Here is a 20,349-nt window from a genome sequence, read left to right as displayed (position 1 = left end):
GCATTGCAAGGGTGAGACAATGCGGAGACAAATTTGTCTTGGGGACAATTCCTATTCTTCTAGAAAACTAGACACAATCATATTAGTGATAGATGGGGAAACCAGAGGGATGACAAAAGATCTTTACTTACAATGGCTGTGGATAGGGGATCCTTTATCAATGCAACTAGCGTAAGCTAATATCGACTGATCCCCTCACTCAGTAGTTATCTACTTGATAATGTAGCTCTCTGACATTTATGTACAGCATTGCGTGTTGAAAGTAAAGTACCATTCCTTTAAATAGAAGTATTGGCTGTATTATTATTTATTGGCTGTAATTATGTACCTCATTGAGTTCTGACAGTCAAGTCACACCACCTTCTTCGGTAATACATGGGCTGCTCAACTGCACTACTCCGATTGTGAGTGATGAAGGAGTGCTCTTTGAACATAGTACTTTAGTTTATGGCAAATTAGCAGTGGCGTAGGTAGACCTTGTGCCACCTGGGGTGGTCCCTGTACTTGCCGCCTGTGGCGGGCGCATGTAAAAGCGCGGGTGCTGGCGATTTCTGCAACGCCCGCAGGTAAGAGCGGGGGGAGGCTGCCGCCCCCGAAACGCATGCCGCCCGGGGTGGATTGCCCCCAACCTCCTTACTACGTCACTTCTCATTGGTAAGGTGAAGCTCCCGGACATCTGTTCTAAAAGTCTCACATTGTTGCAAATTTAGCCCAGTAGCCTCTGTTTGCCATGAGTTTCCTGGAAAAGTTCCCAGCGTTGGCAGGATGCATTGATGTATCACTAGATTCCATTTCCTGTGAATGCTAATGGCAGTTAATATGTCCACGTTTCATGCACACATTCTGCACATCACCATGGCAGGTGGCAGATGGGAAGACGTAGACTCGAAACACATGTCCCTAGATGAAGTGAACGAGATCTGTTTGGGTGAGGGGAGCTCCGGAGATAGGGAAATCATCATATATTCACTGAAAGAAACAGACCCTTACAGTAAAGAAAGGGTTTTTAGGAAGCTCAGGAGAAAGCACACACATAAAAGTGTTTAAGTTCAAAGGTAACCTTTAAAACCGCACAAAACTGGCCCCTGTATCTAACCAGTGATTCATTGCAACAATCAGTCTTAATTTTACACTTTGACTTGGTATAGTGTGTCCGGATACCTGCGAATTACGCCTAGTGGTTTTTAGTGCTATTTTTAATTCTAATTTAAAAAATTCGAATCTCTGGTTCTTCTTATTGGATTTTTGCCATTTTGGTGTCTTTTTATATGTTAACATTTACTCTCTTTTTCAATTTGGTTTGGGATTTTTCTTTGTTGTAGTTTGCACTTTATTAATGTTTGAGTACTGCATAAATACTTTACACATTGCATGTGGGATAAGCCTGACTGCATTGTGCAACACTACCGGAGTGTTAAGCACAGGATTATTTAGCGACTTTTGTACACGGAATGTGACTAATATTTGCTGTGACCTTGCTGGACTGGGTCACAGTCACAGGTTCAGGCTGGCCGCATTGGAGCGCAGGTGTAAATGTCATTCCGCTGGGGCTTGTACCTTCTGACTTTGGTGCTTGGTCTGTGCAGCATTGCTGAACTCTGCGGCACCTGGAGTCACATCTGATTAAACCTTTGGGATCCGCGTTGTGTGGCTCTCTGGGTCTGTGCATCGTTTGACTCCTGATCCCGTGAGGCCTTTGATTACAAGCTGCATGGCTCCACAAGGCTCTGCATCAGATCTGGTAAAGCATTCATTGCAGCAGGGAGAAGTATAACCTGACTCCAGCTAAGGGTCCACGACCTTGAGGACAGCACTTTTGGGGTTAAGACTACCTCCCACAAAGGCCAGAAGACTGGACCAGCTTAGGTCAAATTGGGTCTGGTCAGATGGAAAGCATGAAAGGCTTCTGGAAGCTTGTTACGCCATTGTATCCCAAACAGGTCAGCCAACTCATCCTAAGAGTCACTTCTGCGGTCCTGGGTTCAAGGCAAACAGTTGGAATCTTCCTTCTTCAGGCAGCAGGGCAGTCCTTCTTCTGCAACTTCTCAGGTGTGTTCTGATTTAATGTACCGAGGGTGCTACTTTTATACCCAGTGTGCCATTCTGTAGGTGGGAGTCTCCCCTTTATCTCACCTTAAAGCCTGTTCCAGTCAGTTCTTCTCTTTCCCCTGGTTGTGGCTCCAGTATGTCTAATGAAATAAAGGGCAGACAGGCCCATGTATAAGGTGCACCTGCCAGTTACAGGGTAGGCTTCTTCTGAAGTCAGGCAGGGCTGAAACAACCCCCTTTGAAGTGCAATCCCGGAAAGGGCACAGCTCCTCCCCAGGAAAACCCACTTCCTTCACACCTAGGCACCTTTGTCGACTGTCCAGCCCCAATGCACAGATCCCAGTGTGGAAGCAATCACTAACCCAAGAGTCGCTAGCCATTTTCAGTAAGCCCTAGAAACTTTAAGGAGAGAAATGCCAAGTTTACAATATTGGAATTTCCAAAATAATAATTTAAAATCTGCTTTGCTATTAAAGAGAATAGTAAATTACAATAAAAAGGAGTTGGAAGAAGTATTTCTCTAGCTGCTCCCAAACTGAATTTAGCACTTATTAAATGTAACAAGTTAAACCAGTATTAGCCTATGGGAGGGCAGACTTGCCAGTAAAAAACAAGTTTGGATGATTTTCACTGCCAGGACATGCAAAACATTAACTATACATATCCTTTTTTATAAACTACCATGGGCCCTGCCTACCTCAGGGGTGACTTTATTTTAATGAGTAATAAAAATGAAGGTTTAAGCCTGGCACAAGATTTTTTTGCCAGATCGAAATGACCGTTTAAAACTGCCCTATAAGCTGCAATGGCAGGCTAGAGACATGTTTTAGAGAGCTACTTTAGTGGGTGGCTCAATGAGTGCTGGAACCCACTAGTAGTACTTAATTTATAAGTACTTCCATATACTAAGGAAGTAAATGAAATGTGTCGATCAGGTATTTGCCAATGTTATCATGTTTAAAGGGAACAGCACACGCAGTTTACCCCTATTTAGCAGGGGAAAAGTGCACAGTCCTGTGGCCAACAAAAAACTTCTTCAGTAACAGCAGGCAACAAACATTGGCAAAGCCAATAGGTCTCACCTATACAAGATCTATTGACTTTGGCAATGTGTTTTTGCCATGTTTACACCAGTGTGACTGCTGGTCAGCATGGCTAAAAGATAGTGGTGGCGAGTTTCGTAGAGGGGAATGGGATAGTGGAGTGTTGTAGAGTGGATTTGTTCGAATAGAGTGTCATCGAGGGGAGATTGGGGAGTACAGAGTTGCAGAGTTGAGTAGAGTTCAGTGGCAGAGAGTGTCATGGAGTGGAGTGTGGTGAATAGGGTGGAGTGGGTTGGAGTGGATTGAGGTAGTGGGTGGATTGGGTTGGAGTAGAACGGCATGGATTTAATATGGGTAGACTAGGGTGGATTGAGTGGAGTGAGGTGGACTGAAATGGCTGTACTGGATGAGGTGGATTGCACTGAGTGAGATGGATTGAAATGGAGTGAGATGATTGGACTGGGGTGGGTTGGAGTGGGGTGGGGTGGTTTGGAGTGGCTTGATTAAATTGGATTGGGGTGGGGGATTGAATTGGGGTGATAGGACTGAGGTGGGGTGGGTTGCATTGGGGTGGGATGAATGAATGAATGAATGAAATGGGTTTTTATATAGCGCAACGTTCACTCCAGGGAGAATCTTGGCGCTTTTTGGACATCAGCAGAAGAAAAAAACCAGGGGGGGTAGAGGAGAGGGTGGGAAAAGCGAGTGGAAGGTGTGAGGGATCATATTAGCGATAGTATTTGATGATCTGGAGTACCAAAGATCCAGGTTTTTAGAAGCTTCCTTAATGAGGGTTCGTTATGGGTGTGCCTTAGTTGCGTTGGCAGTTTGTTCCAGGCCTTTGTACCAAGTGCTGCCAAAGTTTTGCCTCCCGGGGTTTTCATTTTAAAGTTGGGGATGGTGAGTAGGTTTTCTGATGTAGACCTCAAGGTTCGTTTGGTTTTGTAGGATGGATTTGATTTGATTGGAGTTGGGTGATTTAGAGTAGAGTGGAGTGGGGTGGATTATATTGGAGTGGGGTGGGTCGATTGAATTGGAGTGATAGGAATGGGGTGAGTGGATTTTATTGGAGAGGGATGGATTGGATTGGGTGTTTTGGAGTGGGGTGAATTGGAGTGGGGTGGAGTGGATTAAACTGGAGTGGAGTGGGTGGGTTGTATTGGAGTGGGGTGAATTGGATGCACTGGATTGTGGTGGGGTAGAATGGACTGGAGTGGGGTGGATTGGGCTAGAGTGGTGTGGATTGGACCAGCGTGGCATATATTGAGTTGGACTGGAGTAGGCAGATTGGATTTGAGTAGGGTGGATTGGAGTGAACTGAACTAGTCTGGGGCGGATTGGATTGGGGTAGAGTGGTGTAGATTGGAGTAGATTGGACTAGAGCGGATTGGGCTGCAGTGGGGTAGACTTGATGAGGTTGATTGAATTGGAGTGGGGTGGCTTGAAATGGGTTGGGGTGGGGTGTATTAGATTGGGGTGGAGTGGGTGGACTGGAGTTGATTGGATTGGATTTAAGTGGTTTGGACTGGATTAGGGTGGATTCAATCGGGGCAAGGTGGATAGGAGTGTGATGGATTGAAGTGAGGTGGACAAGAGTGGGGTGGATTGGATAGGAGTGGGGTGGATTGCATTGATGTTTAGTGCAATGGATTGGAGTGGGATCAAATCAAATCAAATCAGGTGTTTTTAAGCGCGACTACTCACCCGTAAGGGCCGCAAGGTGCTGGGTGGTGGGGGGTCGCAGGCTCCAGTCTATCAAGAAGGGGGTCTGTCAAAGAGCCAGGATTTGAGGTTTCTTGTGAAGATGGGGAGTGATATTTCCTGTCTGAAGTGGAGCGGAAGGTCGTTCCAGGCTCTTTGGGGTGCGTGAAATTTGAGTCGGCTGTTCAGGTATGGTGGTCCGGTGTCGTGGAGGGCCTTGTGAGCGTGGGTTAGAATCTTGAAGGTGACTCTAGCTTCGATTAACGAGCCAGTGGAGTGTGCGCAGGTGCTGGGAGATGTGGCAGTGTCTTGGCAGGTTGAGGACCAGAGTTGCGGCTGCGTTTTGGATGTTCTGTAGATTGCAGGTGAGGTTTTTTTTTATTCCAGCATAGAGTGCGTTGCCGTAGTTGAGCCTGGTCCTGACCAGGGCATAAGTGACGGTCTTTTCTGTGTTCGAGGGGGATACATTTGAAGGTCTTACAAAGGAGGCGGAGGTTGTGGAAGGTTGGAAGCAGGAGGCTGAGACTGAGTTGATCTGGCGGTCCATTTTGAGTCCAGGATGATTCCGAGCTTGCGTGCGTGGTCCATGGGGGTGGGCGGGCCTCCAAGGGTGGGGGGCTACCAGGAGTCATTCCAGGTGTCTGGGTTTGGGCCCATGAACTTCTGTTTTGTTGGTGTTTAGTTGTAGTCAGCTATTTTTCAACCATTTCACAATGGCTTCCATGCCTTCTTGAAAGTTGTGTCTGGCGGTGTTGGGTTAGTTGGATAGGGAGAGGATGAGTTGGGTGTCATCTGCGTATGACACAATGTTGAGTCCGTAGGTTCTGACGATGGGGGGAGCGGAGCCATGTAGACGTTGAAGAGCGTAGGGCTGAGGGAGGACCCCTGGGGTACTCCGTAAGTGGTAGGTGTAGGGTCCGAGAGGAAAGGGGGGAGTCTGACCCACTGCTTTCTGCCAGAGAGAAGGTAGAGGATCCAGTTGAGGGCCTTGTCTTGGATCCCCGCCTCGTGGAGTCTGCGTATTAGGGTGCGGTGAGAAACTATGTAGAACGCCATTGAGAGGTCGAGGAGGATGAGGGCTGCTGTTTCCCCTTTGTCCAGTAAGGTACAGATGTCATCTGTTGCGGCGAAGAGGGCGGATTCCGTACTGTGTTTTTTTCTGAATCCGGATTGGGAGGAGTCGAGGATGTTGTGCTCTTCAATGAATGTGGTGGGGGCAGGGGTCCCTGGAGTGGATTGACTTCATCGTCTTTATTGTGTCTTCGGTGGTGAGGGCTGTCCAGTTGTCGATCGCTGGCTTCAGGGTGTCGGGGGTGGTTGGTGAGGATTCAGTGTGTTGGTTGTCTTCGTCGAAGTTTTTGTAGATGCTCTTGATTTTGTGGTGGAAAAATGTGCTGAGGTCTTGTCATGGAGGGATGTCGGTGGACTCGCTGGTGAGTTGAGCGAACTACTTGGTGATGTGCAGAGTTTTTTGCTGTTGTGTGTATGAGTGGAGATTCTGTCTTCAATCACTTTTTTCCTCATTTTTCTGATGAGTTGGTGGTGGGCATTGGTGGTGGCTCTGAAGTTGTTGTGGACTTCTGTGGATTTGGGGTTCCTCCAGGCCTTATTCGAGGCGGCAGCAAGTGCGTCTGGACTCTCGAAGTTCGGTGGTGAACCATCTAGCTTTCTTGGCTTGGGTGTTGTTGTTTTTCTTGAAGGGGGCTATGGTGTTGGTGCCGTCGGAGATCCATCTGTGCAGGGTTCAGGCTGCGGTGTTGGCGTCGTCGTTTTCCGCGATGGTTGGGGTCGAGTTGCTGAGTGATGAGGTTAGCTGAGCGTCATTGATTCTGGTCCAATGTCTTCGTAGGAGTAGGTGCTGGTGTCTGTGGATGGTGGGTGTTCTGAAGGTGAAGTGGACGCATCGATGGTCAGTCCATGGGAGTTCGGTGGTGTGGCTGCATGTGATGGAGTTTCCTGTTGTGAAGAGGAGTTTGAGGGTGTGTCCTGCTGAGTGCATGGGTTCGGTCACGATCTGGCGGAGTCCAATGTTGTGGAGGTTGTCCAGGAGGGATGGGGTGCTAGGGTCCAGTTGGTTGTCGAGGTGGAAGTTGAGGTCTCCCAATAGGGTGTAGTTGGTGGACGAGATGGCATGCGGGGAGATGATGTCTGTGATGGAGTTGGCGAAAAGTCTGCGGTGTGGAGGAATTGGATTGAGTGAGGTGGGGTGGATTGGATTGAGTGGGGTGGTTTAGATGGGGTGGATTGGAGTGAGTTGGACTTTAGTGGAGTGGGCTGGCGGAGGGGTTGATTGGATTGGGGTGGACTGGAATGGAGTGAGGTGAATTAAATTGAGTGGGGTGGGTGGATTGGATTGAGTGGGGTGGATTAGATGGTGTGGATTGGATAGAGTGGGTTGGACTTTAGTGGAGTGGGCTGGAGGGCGGTCATCTGGATTGGGGTGGACTGGATTGGGGTGGATTGTATTGGGTGGGTGGGATGGACTGGAGTGGAGTAGATTGGATTGAGGTGTACTGGATTGAAGTGGGGTTATTTTTGGAGTGGGTGGATTTTCTGGAGTGGGGTGGAGTGGGATGGATTGGAGTAGCATGGATTGGATTGAAGTGGACTGAATTTGATGGGGTGGTATGTAGTGGCTTGGACTGGAGTAGAGTGGGGGGAATTGTAGTGGGGGGATTAAGGTGGTTCTGAATGGGGTAAATTGGACTGGAGTGTAGAAAATTAAAGTGGATTGGATTGGAGTGGGATGAAATGAAGTCTGGTGGGTGCAATGGTTTGGAGTGGGGTGGATTGGCTTGTGGTGAATTGGAGTGGGTCGATTGGATGTTAGTTGGTCAATTGGGTTGGATTGGATTGGAGTGGACTGGGTAGGATTGAAATGGGTTGGATTTGATTGGAATAGTTTGGATTGAGGTGAATTGTGTTGCAGTGGATTGGATTGGAATAGGCTGGTAGGGATTTAAGTGGGTGGTTTGGGTTTGACTGTTTTGGAGTTAGCTGTGTACACCTGGAATGGGTTGGATTGGATTGGAGTAGGTTGGACTGGTGTGGTGTGGGGTGGATTGGACTGGAGTGGGTTGGATTGGAATGGACTGGGTTTGGACTGGTGAGGGGGTGGATTGGATTGGTGTGGAAATATTGGAGGAGTGGGGTGGAGTGTGTAAGATTAGAGTGCAGTAAATTGAGATGGATTGGAGTGGGGTGGATTGGAGTGGGTCCGATTGGAGTGGGGCTGATTGGAGTGGAGCAGATTGTTTTGGTTTACAGTGAGACAGATTAGGGTGGGGCAGAGTGTTTTGGATTGTTTTTTTTTTGATTGGGGTGAGACAGAATCGACTGAAGCATATTGGAGTGGGGCAGATTTGAGTGGGGCATATTGGAGAGGCAGATTGGAGTGGGGCAGATTGGAGTGGGGCATATTGTTTTGGATTGGAGTGGGGCAGATTGGAGTAGGATAGATTTTATTCCACTGGAGTGGAGCAGATTTGCGTGGGGCAGATTTGAGTGGGGCTCATGGTTTTGGATTTGAGTGGGGCATATTGGAGGGGGCAGATTGGAGTGGGGCAGATTTGAGTGGAGCAGGTTGAAGTGGGGAAGGGATTGGAGTGGATTGGATTGGAGTAGGGCATATTGGAGTTGTGCAAACTTTTGAATTGAAGTGGGGCCGATTGTTGTGGATTAGAGTGGGGGAAATTATTGTGGATTGGAGTGGGGAGATTGAAGTGGGGGAAATGATTTTGGATTGGAGTGGTGTAGGTTGTTTTAAATTGGAGTGGGGCAGATTGAGGTGGGGCAGAGAAGAGTGTGGCAGATTGAAGTGGGCATATTATTTTGGATTGGAGTGGGGCAGATTGTTTTGTATTGGAGTAGAGCAGGTCGTTTTTGATTGGGGTGGGGCAGATTGTTTCGAATTAGAGTGTGGCAACTTGTTTTGAAATAGAGTGTGGCAGATTGTTTATGATTGGAGTGGAGTGAGGCAGATTGTTTTGAATTGGAGTGGAGCATGTTGTTTTGGATTGAAGTGGGCAGATATAGTGGGGAGGGAAAACTGCTTTGGAATGGGGCAGATTGGAGTGGGGCAGATAGTTCTGGATTGGAGTAGGTCATGGTGGAGTGGCTCAAATTATTTTGGATTGGATTGAGGCAGATTGTTGTGGATTGGAGTGGGGCTGATTGTTTTGGATTGGATTGGGGCAGGCTGTTTTAAGTTGGAGTGGGGCAAAATGATCTGGGGCAGATTGGAGTGTGGCAGATTATTTTGGATTGGAGTGGGTCAGTTTGTCTTGGATTGAAGTGTGGCAGATTGGAGTGGGACACATTTTTTGGGATTGGTGTGGGGTGGATTTGATTTGTGTGGGAAGGATTGGTTTGGGATGGGTGCATTAGATTGGAGTTAGTGGATTGTGGTTGATTGGAGTGAGGTAAATTGAGATGGAGTGGGGTTGATTGGGATGAGGTGGATTGGATTGGAGTGGGTGGATTGGAGTGGGGTGGATAGTAGAGGGGCAGATTGGAGAGGTTCAGATTGGAGTGGGGCGGATTTGAGTGAAGAAGATTGTTCTTTGATTGCAGTGGGGCACACTGTTGTGGATTGGAGTGGGGCAGATTGAAGTTGGGCAGATTGTTCTGGTGTGGGGCAGAATGTAGTGTGGCAGATAGGGCCGATTTGAGTGGGATGGGTTGGGAGGGTTGGGATGTGGTGGATTGGAGTGGACTGGATTGGGGTGTGCGGTTTGAATTGTTGTGTGGTGGATTGGATTGAGTCGGTGGATTGATCTGAGTGGGGTGAATTGGTGTGAGGTGAGGTGGGGTGGGGTGGATTGGTGTGGGCTAGTTGTTTTGGAGTGGGATGCATTATGTGTTAAAACATTATTTTGGAAATTACACATAACAAACAATGTTGGTTTGCATCAACTTGTGAGAACCGGACCCACAAGCAAAAACAAAGCAAAACATGTGAGCAAAGTGAGAAAAAAAACACTTGGCAGAATAAAAGAAAAGAGTCAGCTATAGAAAATAAAACTTAGCAATTGTGTTTGTCCTGCTGCGCACGTTTTGTCAGTCACATGCCTTCTATTTGCAGGGCACTATGATTTAAAAAGAACAAAATAGTACCTCAATTAAGTTGAATCAATCAGTGCTTGGTCCTCGCTCCACAGAAACAAATGGAAAGCGACAAGTCTTTTTTGTTAACATCAATGTCACTCCTTTCACTATGCTGAGCCCACCTTGCTACCAGTATGCTTCTAATGGGCACTGTATATAACACACTGTAGATTTTACATCAGACTACAGCAATCTTAAAAAGAAGCAGACAAAAGATAGAATTGTTCAGAACTGTAATTTCATTGAATACAAGCTTACTAATTGATCTGGGTATTAAAAGCACCTCACTCAACAGCACTGTTGCTCAGTTACACCTCAAAACAATGAAAAATGGGGGGCAGTTCGAATTCTGTCGCACCTGGCCCAGACCGATGCCTCGTCACATTCCTTAGTCGTACCCCACAGCTGTGCCCTCCTTCAAAAAACTGACACAGCTGATCACAGGTGATTTTGAAGACTGTCTGCCAGGCCAAGAAAATATCCCCCATGTGTTGAAATGTCCTGGTCACCCCTCTCTGCTCAACACTGAAGCCAGGGGCCACACCTCTGCAATGGCAGAAGAGCGTCGAACCACTGACTCAGAGCCAGCAGGTAAAAAATAAAACCATATACTATAATCGTTTTATTTTTTATTTGCTGGCTCTGAGCCAGCATGTGCAAGGAGGGGTGGGGCCGTGATCATGTGAGGGGGGAGGAAGACTAGTTTGTGCACTTATAAGTACCCATGTGTGTTTGGCCGGCCGCCTCAGGCTGGCCAAACACATATTCAGCCTTTGGTTAACCCAACCAGGCACTATTGAACAGTCGGGTTGGAGAAAGAGCACAGACTTCCTGTCCTGAGCAAGTCAACCTCCACAGGCCATCCCTGCGCTGCTCATATCATGAGAGCAGCACGGGGAGTTCACAGGGAGTCTCCGCTGCTGTCCCAGTGTCTGTTGGAACCAGGAAGCAGCAGAACACTGAGGCGCGATGTGGACAGCAGCTTCAGGTAAGTGTTTTTTTTTATTAACCACCTTGCACCCGCAAGACCACTCCACCTGCCCTACAACCTTTTTATTGTGTGGGCCACCACTGACTGAAGCACACCTCTAACACAATCCGCAGACAGTCATCTCTGTCCAAAACAATACTTTCAGGTCGTAGCGATTTAATGCACTGCGCACAGTGCTACATAGCGCCAACGATGACCCTTCCACACACCAAGCAAACTGCTACCTTACCACAAGCAAGATCATTGTTTTAATTAGAGCACCTTGTGTACTCCTGGCTAACCCTTTTCCAGCAAACATAATCCTGGGTTTAGGAGCAGGGCATTCTGCATCCCTGTATACCTCCTGGCTCTCCTAAAGGTGGCATCCGGGGCCCCAGACTATCCTCACTGTCACCTCCCACACCACTTCAGTGGCATATTGGCGGACGGTGGGAGGAACAGGGAGGTAGGGAAGTACACGAGTCTGTTGAAAAAGACACACTCTGCTTGAGTGCTTACACAGGAAGAAGAAAGTAGTGCCTAAATAAATGAGCAGTAGATGGACATAGGTAATGCATCCATGTGCCTGTGGAGGAATAAGCACACAAAAAGGCAGGGATAAACACAGTAAGAGGCAGGATGCCTACAGCAGCCAACCAATACAAAGTGAAGAAATGAGAGTGAGGAGTCAATGGGTAAGTAATAGGCATGCTCTAAGTCCACCGTAAGATAAAAATAGTCTCTGTCTAGCCAAGACCTAAAGAGACGGCGCATGCGCTGTCTAGCCGAGACCTTAAAAACTGGGGTGACCATGCATAAAGGACAAATTTCCAACATGCCGCTTGAAAGAAGGATATTAGAGTTCAACTGGTGAGAGGTAGGAGCCTCAGCTGTTGCTCTTTGCCTTGCCTTGACTTGCACAGAGGCCCACTGAGCAGCAACAGTTCTATGTTCAGGCATTTCCTGAAAAGCGTATAGTTAGTTCTACGTTTAATCCTGGGTTCTGGGTGTTTCACAGTACAGAGCAGATAGATTTACATTAAATGCCACAACAAGAAATATATAACTAAGGTAATAAAATGTAAGTTTCTGTGCCAAATGTTTCCTATTAACTAATTTTGCTGGGTGGAGCCTGCCTTTAGAGAAACAGATCCAGTAGATTGACCAGACCTGCTAGCTGTCCCGGGTTTTTGAGGACTGTCCCGGTATCCCAACACTTCTCTTACTTTTGGGACAGCGGTCAGGTCATTCTACAATGCAGAATTGAAAGTTGTGCACTCCATTTACAGGGTCCTCTGAAGACTGGATGTAATGTATCTGTTTCTGTCAGGCAGCACAGGATGGGGAGGGCAGCAGAATCCCAGCAGAGGGGAGACAGGGTGGGTAGGAGGACAGGGGGAGCTCAGGCTGGAGGAGGTCCTACGATATATATCTGAGAGTGCTACTTGCCAAAGACCCGAGTGAAAATAAACAGAGGTTTGCTGCAGCCAACTGTGTGTCCGTGATTGCTGTGTTTTTGTATTGTGAAACGGCCGTGGTGTTTTGATTGAGGCTGCCTGCCTCATCACGGACCGCCGCCATGGAGTGGCTGGGAAAGGTATGGTGAGCTGGTGAGCTCACAATTTTGACTTTATATATATATATATATATATATATATATATATATATATATATATATATATATATATATATATGGGTGTTTGTGTGTATGTGTGTGCACGTGTGTGTGTGTGTATATATATATATATACATATTCCACGGAGATTCGCGCTGAGGCAAAAAGACGAGCCACACCAGGTCTGCAAGTAAAAGCTCCACGGGTTTATTCAGGCAAACAGTTTACGTCGCGTTTCGATCTCGGCTGAGATCTTGGTCACATATATATATATATATACATCCAACATACCAGATAGCACCAAAGGAGGGAGGCCACAGGAAGCACTTGTAGTTCAATTATTTATTGTCGGAACCTTGCCAGCAGGCGCTTCACCAGAATGTAAGTATCAGAATTCTTTTTGCCAGACATGTTTCAGGAATAATATCCTTTCATCAGTGGCAGTGCAAATAAATGAAGGATCGCGCTGTTCACGTGCAGTTTTAAAGTTCCAATCAACCGCCCTCCTTTGGTGCTACCTGGTATGTTGGATTTATATATATATATACATATATATTCACTGAAAAAACATAGGTTTCACACATGTTATAGTTAGGAATTAGCATTTAAAAACCTTAGAAACCTTAAAAACTTTAGAAATTCACTAAAAAAACCATAGGTTTCACACGTTATAGTTAGCTGGACATTTCACTCATACAAAACCATTGAAATTCCCCCGTTATTGATAGTTCAGCTAACTATAACTCGCGCCCCCGCAATGCATTGCTGATGACGTCACATATTACTCATGACATGGTCAGTGACATCATTCATGACATCACTGATGACATCACTGATGACATCATCCAGTAAATGTGGTCTTTCTGAAAAATAAATATTTTTTTATACGTATATCTAAAGGTCAATGGAAGAATGAATTTATTTATTATAAATATATATATAAAATATTTATTTTATTTATTTTCAAAGTTTTATATAGCGCAAACCAGATCCTTACAGATATCAGAGCGCTTTATAAAAAGACAAATAGGACATGGCAGACAGTGTAGTACAGTGGAAAGATAGGCAGTCAAACAATATTTACAAAGTTTATATTCAAGTGAATTTGGCCATAAGGATCGATTTGACTTCCTTTTTGAAGGATGCAGTGGATGAGATAAGTCTTGTTTCTGGAGGGAGGGCATTCCAGATGCTGGGAGCCATTCCTGAGAAGGAGCTTTTGTAAGTTTTTTTCTTGTGGAATCTTTGTGGTTTTAGGAGGAGCGTTTGTGCGCTTCTTGTTGCTCTTGAGCCTCCTGAGATTGTCAATTTCTGAGCAATGTAACTGGGGGAGTTGTGGTGTAAGGCCTTGTGCGTGATGCACGCGATTTTCAGGTGTATTCAGGCTTCGTATGGTGGGCAGTACAGAGATTTTAAGTCGGGGGAGATGTGTGAGCGTTTTTTAGATCCAGTGATAAGCCTTGCTGCCGCATTGATAGAGGCTCTTAATGGTGCAGTTATAGATAGGGGGAGGCCGCAGAGGGCGGTACTTCCATCGTCAATCTGGGTGATAACTAGCGCTTGGACTGCAGTTCGCGAGTGGTTGGTTGGGAGGAAGAGTTTCAGTTTCCTCAAGGTGTTGATTTGGAAATTAGCTCCCTTCGTTGCATTGCTGATATGTTGTTGCATATTGAGATTGGAGTCGAGGGTTATACCTAAGGATTTTGCAGAGTCTACAATGGTAGGTTGGATGTTGAATGCATTGAGGTGTTTAAGCCAGTCCTGAGCAATGGGGATTTTGGAGGGGGGGGCTATTAGTAGAAATTCAGTCTTTAGAGCATTAAGTTTGAGATGGTTCTCTGCCAGCCATGCTTGTGTGTTCTTCAGCATTGCGTTGAGAAGTTTGATGTCTTCCGGGGATTGAAGTTTGAGGTAGACTTCGGTATCGTCTGCGTACATGTGGAATTGTACATTAGAGGCATGAACCATTGTGGTGAGTTGCTCCATGACTAGATTGAACAGCGTTGGGGATAAGGATGATCCTTGCGGGACTCCTAATGTTACTGGAACGGGGCTGGACATAGTGTTGTTAATTTTGAATTTCTGAGTACGGTTATGAAGGAAGGAGGTGAACCATTTGAGTACAGTCCCTGAAATACCCATTCTGGTGTTCAACAGATCAAGTAAGTTCTCGTATTTGACCATGTCGAATGCTGATGAAAGGTCGAGTAGGATGAGGAGGCAGGTACCATTTTGGTCAAGAATTTGAAGCGCTGCATCTATAATGTGTCTCATGGCTGATTCAGTGCTGATGCCTGCACGGAAGCCGGATTGATGTCGGTTTAGTCAGTTGGAGGTGAACACATTTTTCTAGCAATTTGGCTAAAGTAGGGATGTTGGAGATAGGGCGATAGTTATTAAGGTCAGTAGGGTCAGCTGTAGGTTTCTTTAGTGTGGGAGATACTTGTCCGGGATGCATCCTTGTTGAAGGGAGCTATTAATGATTTTGGTCCAGAGCGGGAGAAGCCAAGGGCTGAGATCCTTTACAGCGTTTTCAGGTAGAGGGTCAGATAGGTGGTTGGAGGGCTTCAGGGTACTAAGGATCTTGCCTATGAAGTATTCTGTGTAGGTATCAAGGGATGACTAAGTAGCATTGTTTTTAGTTTGCTGGGTGTTTTGCTGTGGGGGCTGGAGTATAGGTTTAGATCCGTGAGGAGATCGTTCTTGATGTTGACTGTTTTTAGATTGAAGAAGGTAGAGAATTCTTCACATGATGGTAGAGTGGTGGACATGTTAGGTAGTCGTTGTGGTTCGCCCTTGGATTGAGATTTGATAAGTTCAAAGAGTTTCTTTGGTCAGTTTTTTGCTTGGTCTAGTTGATGGCTAAAGAAGTCAGCTATCGATCTTTTGATTTTCCTGAAGTAAGCATTTCTTTTTTTCTTAAGTGTATTGAGGTGCATAGTTGACGGGGTAGCTCTCCACATAGGTTCCGATTGTCTCAAAGCTCATCTATCGTCGTAAAGCGGGCCGTCGTACCATGGTTTAGAGATTTTGGAGGAGACTCTCTTTAACTGAAGGGGGACAACTTCGTTGACTGTCGTGGTCATTGTCTTGAGGTAGTGATCGGTGAGAGCCTGAACATCGTTGTTGCCTGTGGGGGGCAGGAGAAGGTTGTAACTGGGAGAGGGTGAAGAGATGGGGTTAAGTTTCTTCAGGTCTCTTTTCCAGGTCTTGGATTTGGTGGATTGAGCTGGGCAAAGTTTCACATGTTCGTTGGTAAATAAGTGTCTAAATGGATGGTTTTTTGTAAAATTAATTGTACAACTGACTTATTAAGTGTATCTTAGTGAATAGATGTATTAGCGAGTAATGTTTAAATATTTAAATATCTGTATCAGTGTCTCACTTTGTGTATAAATGGCTGCATGGGTTGGTGAGTAGGTACATGAGTGTGTATATGGGTTATTAGTTGTTTTTTTGACTATCAGTATGAGTGTCTGTATGGTTCGGGTCGGGATATTACTTAGCGCATAGATGCATGAATGAGTGACTCACTTTTTGTATGTGTTGGAGGTTCAGAATGGGATGTCAAAAGAGGAAGCAAAAGGGAATTATCCTTTTGTTTAGAAACCCCTCACTCACCAACCTGGTTGGTGACATGCTTCATCATTGGGGTCCACCCAGATGGCCGAGTGCCATCCGGGTGTGCTGCGACACCTGACTACAGTGGAGCTGGTTTTAAGTGTAGAGTGCAAGAAAAAGTGGTGTTAAAAATTGTCCTGGTATGACTTGTGGAAAAGACTTTATTCAGAAGTTACTGGACAATAATAAAAACAAGGTCTAGATACTGGCAGGTTATAATGACCAGTAGTATCTATGTGTATGTATATATAAAATGATGGGTCTACATGTTTCAACCTGTAATGGTATTCCCAGGTTTTCGTCGGGACCAAAATAGGAAAATGGGTGGTGTACACACACTAACGTGTACCCAGTCCTAAATTCCTTGTACCTTACTGCAAAATTGCGCAGCAGGCTGCCTCAAAACCTAAATGGGTGAGGAAAAACACAGAGAAACTCAATTCAAAAATCTCAATTTGCACCTAATAGTTTCACACCCAGTCAACAGATCTGGGTTTAATCCATCACCGTTCTTTAGCCCGCTCTGCCACCCCAGTTCAGATATGCCATATGCAAATCAGTCTGACCCTGTGCCTCATGGGAACAGTCCAGCCCGAACTGCCAAGCCATGCCTTCCCTGGACCGGAAACAAGCTTTCGAGGACCGGTTTCTGGCATTTCAGCCGTCTTCAACCCGGCTTGTTTGAATCCAGTGGCAAAGTGAGCAAGGGACTCACGTCTGAGCATACCCTGCCAACTTATAATATAATATTAAAGACATTTATAAAGCGCCTGGTTACGCCGTCTCGGCGTGTCCCCGCACTATGGAGAGAGGACTGTCAGAAAACAGATCAAAGCTTAACAGAAACTAAATAGTGAACAAATGGGTTTTAACTAATCTCCTAAAATTTGTTTCCGACCTTTCTAACCTAAGGCATAATGGAAGTTTATTCCAATTTTGTGCTATTAAAAAACGAAATGAGCAGCCGCCCATTCTCGCTTTCTTTATCTTAGGGATTTCCAGCTTCCCAGTCCCACAGGATCTCAGGGATCTTCCTGGTGACCAGATTCCCCAGATAAGACGGAGCCTTATTCTGGAGGATTCGATGACAAATGAGCAGTGACTTGAACAGCACTCTTTTTTTGACCGCTAACCAGTGAAGAGCCTCAAGAGCGGGCTTCGATGCTGTCCTTCTGGGCAGCCTCAGAACCAACCGTGCAGTCGCATTTTGCAGTACCTGTAGCCGTTCCTGATTTTTTTCTGATGCTCCCAGATATAATACATTCCCGTAATCAAGACGGGAAGTGATGAGAGCATGCGTCATGGTCTGTCTAGCTTCCAGCGGCAGCAGGTCTAATGTTTTGCGTAAAGTTTTTAAAACACCAAAACATTTCCCCACTAAACGACGAATCTGGCCATCATAGGAGAGGAAGGGGTCCACCCACACCCCCAGATTTTTAGCCTGTGTACAAGGTGTGGGGGTAGGACCCAGACACTCTGGCCACCACTCTGAGGTTCAGCTAGATCTGTCTCCCCCTACCACCAGCACCTCGGTCTTGCTTCCATTCAACTTTAAGCAGTTCTTATTCATCCAGGAGGCAAGCTCCTGCATACATGCTTTAAAGTTGGATGCCTCAGCCGAGGGCGCCTGGGATAGGGAGATCAGCAGCTGGGTGTCGTCCGCGTAGGAGACTAATTCCACCCCAAACGCCTGTACAGCCTCTGCCAGGGGAGACATATACAAATTAAACAGAGTGGGGCTCAGGGCAGAGCCCTGAGGCACCCCCTGTTCCAGTGCAATGTCCTTGGACTGAAACGTCCCACGTTGGACCTGGAAACTACGCCCTACCAAGAAAGATTTCAGCCAACACAGAGCTGGACCCGAGACACCACCTCTGTTCAGACACTGCAGGAAGGTGTAATGCGCTACAGTGTCGAACGCTGCACTGAGATCTAACATTATCAGTGCCATGGTGTGTCCCGCGTCCACTCCTTGCCTGATAGTCTCCGTGGCTCTTAGCAGAGCGATTTCCGTGGAGTATCCTGGCCGAAAACCTGATTGAGAGCGTTGTAAGAGATTGGCCACCTCTAAATGCGCCATCAGTTGTTTATTGACCACTTTCTCTGCTACCTTCGCTAGATAAGGCAGCAGTGAAATAGGCCTCAGGTTTTCTAGAATGTCGTGACTGACAGTGGGTTTCTTCCTAATGGTTAGAACCACAGCTCTTTTCCAATTCATTGGCAGAGTATGTAGTGTGAAAGAGATATCCAGGACATGCCTAATATAAGGCTCAAGGATCTCCAAACTCTCCACTAACACCTTAGGAGGAGCAGGGTCTCTAGGGAAGCCAGATTTAACACTGAGACAAATGTTCTTTAAGTTCTCGGGGGGGGGCAGAGAAATGTTCCAGTGTCCATTCTGTCTTACAGTCTCCCAACTGTTCTTCAAAATCCCTTCCATTCATTGGACTGTCAGCGAACGAAGAATAAATATTCCTCACCTTCTGAGAGAAGTATTCTGCCACCCTGTTGCATTCTTCCACTGAGTCATTACTGGACACTTTCAAACTATCCAAGGGGGAGATCTCCTTGTAAATTCTAAAAAGTTCCTTTGAGGAGTTCTCCGCATTTCCAATTCTGACTTTATAGTGTGCGGCCTTGGCCCCTCTCAGTAGCATCTAATAATTTCTCTGTCCTTCTCTATATAGCAGCCTGTCCTGAGCTCCAAAACCCCTTCTCCAACTCCTTTCCAAATGCTTGCAGCCTGCCTTGGCCTGCTGCAAGGTGGGGGTAAACCATGGGGCGGACTTCCTTGCTCTATATACAGTTTTATTCGAGAGCAGCGGAGCCACTTTATTGAGGGCATTAAGAATGCGCCTTTCCAGGTTCTCACTTGCACTCTCACTGTTGGACTCTCCTGGAGGGCCCCCTTCACTCAGCTCTTAGTTAAAGTTATCCTGAGTGAAGCTTTTTCACTTTCTACAGAGATAGCTATTAGTCCCCCCCTTCTGTCCCACCTCAGCATTCGGGTCTATGCTGAAAGGCACCAGAAAGTGGTCTGACCAAGGAACTGGTAGCGGAGTCCCTATCTCCACACCCTCCCAGCTAGCAAACACTGGATACAACAAATGGCCTTGCTGATGCGTGGGGGAACTAGATTTTAGATCCAATAGCAAGGACTGCAAGTCCTGACGCAGCTCAACTGCCTCCCTGTGCATGGAGTACTCAAAATACACATTCAGGTCACAGCACCAGGAGTTTGTCCCACCTAATTGCCAGATGGGCAATGCCCTCTTGCAGACTTGCCCTAAACTGGCCTAAGGCTCCTGGAGGTCTATAAATAAGTATCTCAGTTATTGAAGACTTAGGGCCTAATTTTAGCAGAAAACGACCCACCTCGCTATTCTTCACCCGTAGGTGGTCCAAGGTACATTCATAGGGCGCTTTCGTAATAACTGCAATCCCTCCCCCCCTACCCACTCCTCTGTCAATTCTGGCTATATTATATCCAGGGGGGAGAGCCTCTATTATATCCGGGTCTGAATTAACCCCCAGCCAAGTCTCCGTAAGAAACAGTACGTCGAGCTTCTCATCCATGATGAGCTCAGAGATCTCAATACTAAGCCTGCTGAGGGACCTGCAGTTCAATAAACCACCTAAAAGCTGCTTCCTCCCCATCTGACTCTGTTGCACCTGACTTCCTCTAAAGGGACTGGAAACAAGCTTCCTAGGACCGGTTTCTGGCATTTCAGCCGTCTTCAGCCAGGCTTGCTTGAATCCAGTGGCAAAGTGACCAAGGGACTCACGTCTGAGCATACCCTGCCAACTTATGGCAAACAAAGCGGTACAAAAGGGGGTGGTGATGGACGGAGCATCTGACTCTGGCTTGGCAGTTCAGGATGGACTGTTCCCATGAGGCACAGGGTCAGATTGATTTGCATATGGCCATGCCTGAACTGGGGTGGCAGAGTGGGCTAAAGAACGGTGATGGATTAAACCCAGATCTTTTGACTGGGTGTGAGTGTTTGATTGGGTCAGATGCTCCGATACTGTTGTACTTCTTCAATTTCATTAAATAAAAAAATTCAAAACAATCTCTATTTACATAATTAACGAAATCAACAATTTTACCTTTTGCTCCATTTACTACACCTTTTTCCACATTTAAATTACGTCGCAAAATTACCCTACAGTTTACACATGCATATAAATTCTTTTCTAAACCAGCAGTTTTACTTACCGATTTCTCTAAAGAATCCAATTTC

The sequence above is a fragment of the Lissotriton helveticus genome, chromosome 4_2 (assembly GCF_964261635.1).
Source record: "Lissotriton helveticus chromosome 4_2, aLisHel1.1, whole genome shotgun sequence".
Classification (NCBI taxonomy): Eukaryota; Metazoa; Chordata; class Amphibia; order Caudata; family Salamandridae; genus Lissotriton; species Lissotriton helveticus.
This window is presented reverse-complemented; position numbering follows the sequence as displayed.